The sequence below is a fragment of the Puma concolor genome, unplaced genomic scaffold (genome assembly GCF_028749965.1).
Source record: "Puma concolor isolate L17-30 unplaced genomic scaffold, mPumCon1.1.hap2 unalloc_scaffold_31, whole genome shotgun sequence".
Lineage (NCBI taxonomy): Eukaryota > Metazoa > Chordata > Mammalia > Carnivora > Felidae > Puma > Puma concolor.
In genome coordinates this window covers 262,823-276,201 of record NW_028240238.1, presented here as the reverse complement: position 1 = coordinate 276,201, position 13,379 = coordinate 262,823, and positions in this window count along the sequence as shown.

Sequence of the window (13,379 nt, the reverse complement as noted above, 5' to 3'; positions counted from 1 at the left end):
TTGATGGCAGATTATTGACAGGATCATTTAAATGCCCAGCTTTAGGGGGAAAAATGCCCAACTTTTATTTAAGGAATTGGGTCTCAAAATGTGGTTTGAGGACCAGCAGCCTCCATATCACCTGGGAAGTTGTTAGGAATAAAAATGCACAGGCCACGCCCCAGGGCTACTAACTCAGAAAATCTGAGATGGGGCCGGGCCCAGTGTTGTGTTTCAGCAAGCCCTCCCTGTGATTCTGCTGCTGACTCAAGTTTGAGAACCATTGACTTAAGAAGTCACTTACCTGTCCTTCTGGCTTACTAAGTTTGCAGTGAAGTCATCTCAGTTCCTAAAAGATTATGAATATAGCTTGGCGGGCATATTAAGAGAACCGAATATCTACCCACACAAAATGAAAATCCACTTTTGATCCATTTTCCAAATTAAGTGATCAGAGGCTTCTGGTTCCCTCACAGCCACAAATTCCCATGAAAAACTAAAAGAAGTACTAGATCAAAATCACAGGGAAAGAAACCCAACTAACAGGATACTTGGCAGGCATCCAAGAAAACTTTATTCACAGGAGATGGGATGAATATCGGAATTATTCGCATTATCACTTTATAGGGTAAGACTCTAGAATTTGCAACTTCACTTTCTGCTATTTAAAATGTATTGAGCATTGACAGTGTGGGGTTGAAGTACTTTACAGCACACTCATCACCTTTGCCTTTGGGTCTTACATTCCTTAAATAACGTGCATGTTTAAAAAACATTGCAGTGCATGACGTCATAAAAGGATTATGTGAACACACACTGAGACCTTTTATGTTGAAATGTTGTAGGTACACTGTGTTTTATTTACTTCATGGTAACTGATGACTACATATCTGGGTAAAATGGAGGACTTTATGTGAAAATGAAATGAAAAGCTATATATCAAATCATATCTGTAATCCCCTAGCTCTTGGCCTGTGTAGTCTGAACTCTATAGTAACAGCCATGTAATGACCACTGGGATCAATTACAAGCAAGTTGTCTTGGAATTACAGTGCATTCATTTTTCACACTGATGTAAGGAAACTAACATATGCTGTGCAAGAAAACCATTTAATGCTTGTTGAAAAATAATTTCTATTTGGTTTTGTAACATATTTCTTGAAATATCTATTTCTGGTATTTTGGAGTTTGACTAAAGCACACAGGCAGTTTTAAATGCTTGTGATTGGGGTTATCTATATTGTTCAATTTTAAGGGGCGCCTGGATGGCCCAGTCGGTTAAGTGTCCGACTCTTGGTTTTGGCTTAGGTCATGATCTCACGGTTTGTGAGTTTGAGCCCCACATTGGGCTCTGTGCTGATGGTGCAGAGCCTGCTTGGGATTCTCTCTCTCTCTCCCTCTCTCTCTGCCCCTCCCCCACTTGCTCTGTCTCTTTCACAAAAATAAACTTAAAAAATTTTTTTAAAAATCCACTTAATGAGACTATCCAAGAAGAGTTAGCATGTGAAAAGAAAATTATAGGTCAGTTAACGTGATTGTGTTCCTTGCGATTGCTGCCATAGTGCTGTCTCTCTAAACTTTTGCACAGAGAAGACATTTTCCGTCAGCTGTGTATTTTCTGACAATACACGGGAGAATGCTCACAGAATAGAAGCATTTAGAAAGCAACATTTAGGAGATGTAACAGCCTTCACGCAAAATCTCCACAGTAAGTTGTTCTTTATCAGTGTCCCTGAAAACAGCTTTGTAAGAAAAAAAAATCTCGCCATTCATTGTGGGTTTTTTTTTTTTTTTTCTATTAGTTGGGTTTTCCTGTGACTCATACAATTGGCATGATTTCTTTGGAGAGATCAGAGTGCTGGGTGTGTAAATATCATTCGGTGGCCAATGAAGAGATCGGTTAGGAAAAATGTTAATGGATCTATGCTCCACTTTGCTTCTCCTGACCCTTCTAATCCCCCATTGTGACAGAGGTTGCTGATTGTGCCCCCATATGTGTTTTCCTCTTCTCACATAAAGTCAGAACTCCTCATTTCCAGTTGGACACATGGCTGCCTGGAATAGATACTATGTCTCCAAGCTTCTCGTGCAGCTAGGCTGCCCTGTCCACCTTGTAGACAGATGTGAATGGAAGGGGTGCATACCACTTCCATCGCGAGCCACTTAGGAAGGGAGCGTGCCTCTCCTCTCCCCTTCCTTCTTCAGGTAGGCCGACTCTAGAGATAGTAGCCAGAACTTAAGCAGACCTCACGGATCAGGATGGGACCTGAGGGACTGTGGTAGTTATCTATTGCTGCATAATAAGTTACCCCACGATTTAGCAGCTTAAAACCACAAACGCGATCTTGCAGTTTTTGCGGCATGTCAGCTGGCTTCTCCCTAAGTGCGGAAGCCAAGAGCGAGCCAGGAGGAAGCTGCAGTATCTCTTGTGACGTAGTTTTGTACGTGTCACGTCAGCATTTCCACCATACTCTATTCATCGTTAAGTAGCCCGCTACAACTAGTCCACATTCAAGAAGCGTGGAACAGATGCCACCTTTTTTTAAAACTTGTTTTAAATGTTTACGCTTTGAGAGAGAGAGAGACAGAGACAGAGTATGAGTGGGGAAGGGGCAGAAAGAGAGAGAGGGAGACACAGAATCGGAAGCAGGCTCCAGGCTCTGAGCTGTCAGCACAGAGCCCGACGCGGGGCTAGAACTCGTGAACCTAGATGCCACTTCTTGAAGGTATGAGCACCGTGGTAGATAAAATTGTTGCCCCTGCCCATCCCCCTCTCCCAAAGGCACCCATGTTCTAATCCCCAGAACCAGCGAATATGGTACCTGGCATGGAATAAAGAATTTTGCTGATGTAATTAAGGGCAGAAACAGGGAAATTTCATGGATTATGTGGATAGCCTTAACACAATCATAAGGGGGTCAGAGTGAGAATAGGAAATGTCAGGATGGAAACAGGTCAGTGTGAGGTTGCCACGAGTCAAGGGATGCAGAGGTCTCTAGAAGCGGGAAAAGGTAAGGAATAGATTTTCCTTTAGAGCCTCCAGAAATGCAGCCTTTGTAAGGCCAATTTTGGACTTCTGACCTCCAGAAATGTAATAAATTGTTGTTGAAGTTTGTGGTAAGTTGTTACAGTAACAAGAAACTAATACACCAAAGAACTTGTGGACATAGTTCAAAACTGCCACAGTCCACCCTCTGGTCACTACTTATTCATAGTTCCCTCACTTGCAACAAGTGCTCCCCCTTCCCAAGGACCCCCCGGTCTTATCTCATTATAGCATTCACTCGAAGTCCAGAGTCTTGTCCTCTAAATAGGTCCTGGGGCAGAGGAGTCTTCTTGGATATAGTTCCTTACATTTGGCCACTTGAGTATAGTGCCTCTTAATCTGAAGTCCTGTGAACTAAAGGAAAAAGCTATACGCTCTCTTCCTGCAACAACCAATTAAAATGGCAGGACAGATAGGGAGACATTCCAGTTTCAAGGGGCAGAAAACAGGTTTGCAGAAGCCCCCAGTCCATAGCAGTTCTGAAAGTCACTTGGGTATAGGCTGGCAGTTCCATATGAAAGGCCTGGGAATAATTCTCCATGGATTTTCATTCTATCTTCTAGGCTTTTGGTTTTACCCTTGAAGCCATCTTTATTCCATTAAAGGTAGCATATATTCACGTGGAAATAGTTTTCTCAGCCTGCTTCCTGCTTATAGAGCTTGAGGGTCCAAAGACCTCTTTCCTTTTCATGCTCTGACTCCTTCAGCCCAAGCTGGCAGTGTTTCTGACAATTACAATACTCTTTAAAAAAAATTATGAATCTCCTGCAAATCTTGATTGGGTTTCAGTCCCATAAAATAAAAGCCCTACCCATAAATATCTTTGAGTTAAATCTTTTGCTACCTCGGGCTTCTGCAGAAGGACAAAAGCCTTAAGCTTCTTAGAAGCCATATTATTTGAATGAGAGGATCCAAGAAGCATAACCTTAAAATCTTTTGAGAGTCTTTTGCCTGCGATATCTCCCTTAAGCCACCACTGGAATAAATGCCAGTGGAGCAGTAAAATAGAAGACTGTGTCCTTGCAACTATGGTTAGCAATATTCACCCTTGAGTGACCATCTCTGAACCTCTCGAATGTGAGAAATAAAATTCTATCTTGCTTAGGCCACTGTTATTTAGGGATTTTCTGTTAGGTGAAAGAATCTAATCCTAACTACTATACTCTTGGTGCTATTTGGTGAGCGTCTCTGAAACTGACTAATACAGTAACTAACTCATCAATAGACTCAATACTAACAAACTACAAGTGCTCAAGATTGTGCAGCGTCCACAATCTGGTGATCAGACAGACTGAAACCATTATAATCGTTACACGTTAGAAGTTGATGCCTTATGAATAGATGGCAAATGGGCTCAGCTCATTAACAGAGGTGGACTGTAAACAGTGTGTGTGGGTAGGTGGGGAAGTAGGGAATGGAGGGTGGGGTGTTTACAAAAATAAAGGACATGGTCTCAGCACTCATTACTTACAGACTGTTGAGGGACATAAAACACGTACATGTTAAAAGTACTAAAGAATGCCTACACAACAGGATTTGAGATATAAACGGGCACAAGTATCTCTGAAGTAATTAAATGTTTTAACATTTTTTGAGCACTGCATAAACATTTTTGAATTATCACAATTCTGAACGAATGAGAAAACTGAGGCTTAGAGAGCTTAGTTTGCCCCACTGCATACAGTAAATAATTAGGATAATTGACTCAATAATTGAATTTGCATAGATCCAGCTCTAAAGTCCACGCTGCTCACCACAATGTTAACAACGGAGAGCTCAGGTTGGCTCAATCACTGTGAATTTTACCTTTTTGAAAATTTACCTTTACACCTCAAATCATGAGCTTTAGGGGGAAAGTATTTGCAAAACGCTCTCCGCTTGACAGAACATTTACGACTGTAAATGTAGCAAAAACCTTAAAAATGATCAATTTCACTGTCTTGGATTCGTACAACGTTTTAGCGACATAATATTTGGGGCGAGCCGTGAAAAATCGCTTTGTGTCTTTTACCAGTAACATTTCATCTGCAGCATGCACACACACAAGAAATTGATCTTCGAAGAAACACAAAGCATCTCTTCCCAAAGTAAGCGTTAGTCCTCTGAAGGGCAGCCTGGAACCGATTTCAGCAAAGTGTCGGGACAAAGAGCTCTGCGCTGTTGTCCGGTACAGAGCGGTAGAAACCAAGAAGGATGGAATGCTTTCGAAGGCAGGGCGGGAAGTCTTCAAAGGATGGATACAGGATAAGCCTGAAAAGATGTCAGACTGGGGCGGGGCACTGCACCAGGGAAGGAAGAGAGCTGCAGGAAGGGTAGGGAGTGCGGGAAGGACGGCGAAATCCAGGTGCCGGGAGGACAGCGCGCGGGGAGGAGCTCGCGTCTGGGCCGCCGGGCGGGGCCAGGTGAGGTCACAGGCCCTTGTGAGGTGGGGTGGAGCCGCGGGGCCGCAGCGCTGTCCAGTCGGCGCGGAGGCGGCGGCGAGCTCAGCCGCTCCCCGCTGCCCCGGAGCCCCTGCGCGGTGGCGGAGGCGGTGGCGGTGGCGGTGGCGGTGCCCTGGGTCCCGCACTCTTCCAGCGCGGGCCGCTCAGTGGGCGGAGCGTCGGCCTCGGTCAGGTGACCTGGGGGCGGGGCTTCGTCGCGTGGGATCCCGGGAAGGCGGCGCAGCGAGAGCGCCGGGCCACGCGGGGTGGGGGGGGGGCGGGGGCTGAGCGGCCTGCAGCTAGGACCTTCGGATCCCATGGGGCTAGGGCCTCGGCCCTTGAGGCGGGAGGAGGGGGACACCCTTGGGAGCCCGAGGGGGTTCACGGTGGGAGCCCCCCCCCCCCCCCCCCCCCCCCGAGGGGACACAGGTGGAGAGGCAAGACTTGCCGAGGAGCGTGCCACCCGGTGCGAGGGACAAAGTGGAACAATTACGGAGATGGACGAAGGTTCCAGAAGGGACAGCGATGTGACTGGGCGGGCGGGGCACTAAAGGGGCAGACGCGGCTGGATCCGATGGTGCCTCGGAAATGGTGGTGGTTCTAGAAGGGTGGAGGTCATGGTGGCTGGGAAGCTTCCCTGCTTCTTGAGCAAACCCTCAAACCACTAGTAGAGCACTTGTTTTCATCTGGTGAGTAGTTTAACGTGTTCACAGGTCTACTCACTTTCTTCGCCAGAAGGCTAAACGAGCAGGGCCTGTTGGAATGTTCCACAGCACAGGTTCTTCCATGAAGTGGAAGTTCAGTCAGTATTGTTAAAGGTGGTAGTTGGGGGTGGTGCCGGTCGTGTGTGAACGTTAAGGGCAACGGGTGCAGTGAAGAGGTGTCTGCAGTTGCTGTTAATGGACGTTTGCGGTCATCGCTGCAAGGGAAGTGAGGGAGGAAGTGAGGGGGCGGCTTGGAAGGGAACCCAAATGGAAAGAGTAGAAAGTACTTTGCAGAAGGCTGTCGCCCTTGGGTGATGGGAGGGAAGCAGATGAGGAGGTGGTGGTAACTCAGCAAGTGAGAAAGTGCAGTTGTGAAAGCGCAATGCAAACATCAGAGCACTGAAAACAAAACAAAGTTAGATTCTCCATATTTCTGCCTAGCTGTGCCTCTGGGTTTACTAAGCAGCAGTGTAAATTTAGTGAAAGTATCCCTGGAGTTGGGAGTCAGGGACCTGAATTTTGCTACTATTTTGTGTACGTTGTGTGAGCAAATCACAATCTTTCTGTGTATCAGCTTCCTTATATATAATTAAGGTATTAGACCAGAAAGATTTCTTTTTTTAAAATGTTTGTTTATTTTTGAGAGAAAGAGAGTACAAGTGGGGCAGGGGCAGAGAGAGAGGAAGACACAGAATCTGCAGCAGCCCCCAGACTCTGAATTGTCAGCACAGAGCCCGATGTGGGGCTCGAACCCCCCCCCCCCCATAAGATCATGAACTGAGCTGAAGTCAGAAGCTTAACCCACTGAGCCACTCAGGCACCCCTGACCAGAAAGATTTCTGAAATCATCCTAGCTCTGTTGTGGATTCTATGATTTCATGTAACAATAAGCACTCCTCCCCAACTTCATTTACGGCCTTTAAAGTTTGTTTATTTAAATTTCAATATAGTTAACATAAAGTGTTAGTTTTAGGTGTACAATATTCAGCAATTGTATACATTACTTAGTGCTCATCATGATAAGTGTACTCTTAATCCCTTCAGCTATTTGACCCATTCTCTACCCACCTCCCCTCTTGTAACCATTAGTTTATTTTCTATAGTTAAGAGTGTTTCTTGGTTTGTCCCTTTTTTTCCCTTTGTTTCTTAACATATGAGTGAAATCTTGTGGTATTTGTCTTTTCTGACACATTTCACTTAGCATTATACTGTCTAGCTCCATCCGTGCTGTTGCAAATGGCAAGATTATTCATTCTTTTTTATGGCTGAGTAATATTCCTCTGTGTGTGTGTGTGTGTGTGTGTGTGTGTGTGTGTGTGTGTGTCTGTGTATACCACCTCTTTATCCATCCATCTATCAATGGATAGATGGGCTGCTAACACTTGAGCTGCTTCCAAAATTTGGCTATTGTAGATAATGCTGCAGTAAACATAGGGGTGCATATAGTTTTTAAAAAAAATTTAATGTTTATTTTTGAGAGAGACCGAGCGCAAGCAGGGGAGGGGCAGAGAGAAAGGGAGACACAGAATCTGAAGCAGGCTCCAGGGTCTGAGCTGTCAGTACAGAGACCAATCAATGTGGAGCTTGAACCCACAAACCATGAGACCGTGACCTGAACCAAATTGGTTGCTTAACTGACTGAGCCGCCCAGGTACCCCCATATATCTTTTTGAATTACTGTTTTTGTATTCTTTGGGTAAATATCCAATCGTCTGATACTGGATCATATGGTAATTCTATTTTTAACTTTTTAAGGAACCTCCATACTGTTTTCCGTAGTGGCTGCACCAACTTGCATTCCCACCAACAGTGCACAAGGATTCCTTTTTCTCTATATCCTCACTAACATTTGTTTCTTGTGTTTTTGAATTTAGCCATTCTGACAGGTGTGATGTGATATCTCATTGTGCTTTTGATCTGTATTTCCCTGATGATGAGTGATGTTGAGCATCTTTTCATGTGTCTGTTGGCCATCTGTATGTCTTCCTCCCCTAATTTTAATGTGTGTATTAAATTGTAAAATTTTGAAAATTCTATATTCTGCCAAGGAATGGAAAACCCTTTAATAATAATATGACAGCTTGATCTACATGGGGACTGAATCAGTCACGATACTTAAAAAAATACTTGTGATGTATCAGACGGTTTTGAATTTCCTTCTTTTTGGGAGTTTTTGATGAATCAGATAGCGACCACCAAGATGTAAGGGAAAATGAGGAAAGACTGCGTATCTGGGAATGTGGTGGGCAGAACATAGGTATGGCTGGTGGTGGTGGTTTTCTCTCTCACTCTCCTAGTACTACCGGGACTAGAGGGTGAGTAGATGACCCCTTCTTGATTCTCATAGGTGCTTCCAGACATTTCTTCGTTCCGTTTTCAAAATGCTCAGTTTTGCACCTCGCATTATCAGATTATACCACCCACTACCACTCCTTGTTGCTTTAGTTAAATTTCAGCTCCTGGCTTTCTGCGGCTCTAACTGTACTCCTGTCATGATTCTTGTGACTTTAGCATTCGTGTAGATGATCCTTCCAGTACTCTGATCTCTCAGTTCCTGTCTTCCTACGATTATTTCACCTTTCCTCAGTCACTTGTCCCTTTTTCGTATTCTCAGTATGAAAAATTAATTCTCAATTAATTTATTAATTATTGCTAATTTCTTACTGTGCCTTATTTGGAAATTAAACTTTATTGTAGGTATTTGTGTTTAGGTAAAAACAATATATACTGGGTTTGGTACTCTGTAGTTTGAGGCTTCCACTGGGGGTCTGTGAACAGGTCTCCACGCATAAGGTGGGGGAATACTGTGTGCCATTCTCCAACCATCACATTCCTGTCTTTCAGGCTCACTCTGACTCTGATAATCCTTGGACCCCACCAGGATCTTCAGTCTACCTTTTTTTTTTTTTTTTTTTAGATGTCACTCACCGTCTCTCATACTTATTTCCCACGCACCTACTCCGTTTGTTACATGGTCAATAATTAAAACCATTCCCTTTCATTTCCCCCCGTTTCCTTATCACATTTTCAGTTCATTTTCCTTTCTTGGCTAAGTCATAATCTTAGATTAAATCTAGATCTCTGCATTGAACACAGCTAGAGAAAAAAACCACAACCATGCTTCCTGGTTTCACTTTAAGTTCACTGTCCTTTCCTCAAGGGACCCTTGAGGCTGCCCAGCAACTTTATCAGGTACCCCTGGGCTATTAATTCTTCCATTCTCCTCGATGACTGTTGTATAACAATACCTCTATCCTCAAACCTCTAGCATCTTCTCTCACATCCTTGTTCTCAGTTGATTATGCTGCTTCCTGTTTCACTAAGAAAACTAAAGCAATCGAGAGCAGCTGGCTGGCTCAGTCAGTAAAGCATATGAGTCTTGATGTCAGGGTTGTGGTTTCAAGCCCCACATTGGGTGTGGAGCCTACTTAAAAGCATATATATATACGAAATAATAAACGCTTATCTATATATCAAATAATAAAAGAGAACTCAGCAATCAGATGGTTTCCATCTTAAAATAAAAGTTTATATATATAATATAGATATTAAATAATAAAAGAAAACTCACAGCAATCAGATGATTTTCACAAGCCTCTACAACCACATCTGCTTACTTGGTCTTCATGTAATTAAGCCCAATTACTCTGTCATGTCTCCTATTCTTATAAGTATATTCTCAGCTAAGGACAGACCCTGCCCTTGTGCCCTAAATCTCATCTCCTTTATCCTACTTGAGAATATTGTTTCAGTAATTCTCCCCTCCAGTGTGATCAACTTTTGCTTCTCCACTAGATTATTCTTATCAGCGTATGAACATGCCTTTATTTTCCCCCATCTTCAACCCTCGTAACCCCTTTGCCCCTCACCTACTACCTCATTTCTTTTCCCCTTTAAAGCATACTCTTTGAAAGAGTCCTCTTCTGTTTGTCTCTGTTTTCTCTCCTCCGTTCTCTCTTGAACTCACTCCAAGGACATTATTTCCTTACCATACTACCCAAATGGCTCCTCTTAGGGTCGTTGGTGTCCTCCATGTTGGGAAACCTAATCAGCCATTCAGTACTCCTCTCACTTCACCTGTTGGCAGCATTTGTCACAGCTGATTACTCATTCTTCTTTTTTTTGAAATTTACTTTGAGAGACAGAGAGAGCGAGCAGGGTAGGGGCAGAGAGAGAGGGAAAGAGAGAATCCCAAGCACTGACAGAATCTCTGCACTGACAGTGCAGAGCCTGATGAGGGGCTGGACCTCATGAACCTTGAGATCATGACCTGAGCTGAAATCAAGAGTCAGACCCTTAACCAACTGAGCCACCCAGGCAATTGCTCATTCTTCTTTTGGAGTACTTTTTTCCACTTGGCTTTTAGGAATCTAGCCCCACCTGGTTATCCTCTTTGTGACGACTAGAGTGATCCTTTCAGAAAGGACTTTACATCATGTCATCTCCCTTCTCAAAACGGTCTCATGGCTTCCCATCTCAGAGCACAAGCCAAAGTTTTTACAATGATTTAAGGGCCCTCTATTTCTGCCCCCCTTCCTTGACCCCTCTGATCCCCACTTCTTTCACTTTGCTTTTTCTGCTTCAGCTTTGTGGGCTTTCCCACTGTTCCTTGAACAATGAAGCTGCTTCTTCCTTCTGAGCCTATGTACTTGCTTTTCTCTGGCTGAAATGCTGTCCCCTAACACATTCATTGGCTTCCTACTTTCATGCCTTCAGATCTGTATGCACAAGTCTCCCTCTAAGTAAGGTCTTTCTTGGCTACCCTATCTGTTCCCTGCTTCTCTTCCCTAACACCGTACTTCACTTTTTCCCCGTACTTTACATTTTTTTCCCTTTTAGTACTTATCACAGATAACATACTCCTTGACTAGGATGTAAGCTCCATGAGGAGCCAGATAAATAAACAGGATTTGTTTTTTCCTATTTTTTCACTGCTGTATCCCTGTTGTCTCTGTTTTCAGCCTGGAGGAGAGCCTAATACATAGTAAGCATGCAGTATATATGTGTTGAATTCATGGATGGAGAGACAAACGGATAGATTGGACAAGAGAAATACAACTTCATCTCTCTTGGTTTGTCCTTGCAAGTTCATATATGTATCATAGGATTGAAAGACTCGAGACATCTTTTGTCAGATTTATGGGGAAGGGACTTCCTGTACTATTTTTGCTCTTAGCTTGGAGAGGGTTATGTAGTATTTGATTCATCCAGCAGATGAAAACCAGTCAACTTTTTGATAGGTCAAAAATTATGAAACAATTCTTCCTTTCATGGTTTATTTAAATAAAACTCACTGTGCTTAATTAGGTACTTTGATAACTTAAGAAGCTGTTGGTGAGTAATCTCCATAAGGAAGACGTGCCTCCTTTCCTTTCCTTTCCTTTCCTTTCCTTTCCTTTCCTTTCCTTTCCTTTCCTTTCCTTTCCTTTCCTTCTTCTCTCCTCCCTCTCTTCCCCCCTCCTTCTTTCTTTCCTTCCTTTTATACATATAGCATTGTGCTTGTTATTGTGAGAAATAGTTCAAAGAATGTTAAGATACCAATCCATTCGTTTCAGTCCATCCATGAAATTTAGGTTATAGTTGATATAGGAGATGTACATGTGGCAAATAAAAATATAAGGCAAATGATTAATGCCAGTTGAGTAATGAAGACAGTTACAATGGTGGAGACCATACTATACCAACTAGTTGCTGAGTAAAGATTGAGCTCATTAGAGAAGACCTCGAAGAGGTAACATCGAGTGGGTTGCTGGGGAAATCTGCATAGCCAGCTAATGTCTTCTGAGATGGCTATTTGTCACATGGTTTCATTGGATTTTTAACATGGTTTGAATTCCAGGAATGTTGGACATACCACATTCAGCAGTAATTAGTATAACATTTCAGAAGTAAGTGATTTTAAAGTACTATCTCTGTTAAGAATATTAATACTTGCAGTTAAACTTCATGGTATGAAAATGACCCTGATCATTGTAACAATGTAATATAACTAGCAATGTAATAAATAGCACATCCACTGTAACTCAGATAGAAGTAAAAAAAACCTGTGAAAATGCGAGGAATTTTGAAAATTGGTTGGTATGTGATGTGGAAGTCTTTGATTTAAAACAGGCTGAGGCATCTTTTGTTTACAATAGTATTTTTTTGAGAGGCGATGCTATAGGGTGCTGAAGACCACGGCTCTTGAGTTAGGCTGTCTGACTTCAGATTCTGACTCTGCTATTTGTTGGTGGTTTAATCTTGGACAACTTGATCTGAGTCTTTATTTTCCTCATCTGTAAAATAAAGATAATGATAATTCCTTAAAAAATATCTGTAAGGAATAAATGAAATAATGTTAAAGTGTTCATCGTAATGTCTAGTATATAGTAAGCATTTAATAACATTGGGAATTGCTGCTATGTTAGTAGTTCTGTTTCTCTGGGTTTATTTGAATAAATAAATATAACTGGATTTCTCTGCCTTTTATGTCATTTGTTTTGGATTTCTCTACTTCTTATACCACAAAAGGTAAAATTAAGGGACGGTGTGATCTCCTGTGAATTAGAATCTGCTAACTGCTTTTTCTAGTTTTTGTACACATATATGGCTTGCGGAATATCTATTTGGTATCATACTGTGTTACATTACAGGGATAACCAGGTAGGTAAGTGTAATTAAGTCTCTTAAGCAGACATATGATTTTTTTCTTATCTTTTTTTTTTTTTTTTGGCAGGAAATCCTTTTGTGCTCATTCATACTTGTTCATCAAGACCTTTGAGTCCTCAAGGGCCGCACTTACCTCTAAACTGAAAAATGGAAAGTAAAGTACCTTTATTCTGCCAGGTATTTTTTTCTAAAACAGTTTCTAAAGGCGGCGGCTGCTTCTTCTTCTTCTTCTTCTTCTTCTTCTTCTTCTTCTTCTTCTTCTTCTTCTAAAAATAGTTTACATTAAAAAATTAGTTTATGTTTATCTCACACCCATAATCAGTAAGCAGATTCATAGAGCAATATAGTTATAGGATCTTTTAATACCTAAGGTGAGTTTTGAGTTCTTTTAGTGGGCATATAATGAACTTTCATCCCAGCAATATCAAGAGGTCTGTGGTGTATGTTGAGAGTATTTTGCGGGGTAGGGGACTGGGATAATTTTTTGGGAGAATAAAGGATTTAAACCTACATAAACGGTTGTAGGTAACATAATTAATGATGTGGGAGTCTAACCAGAAGGTAATCGAAAAGATACCAAGT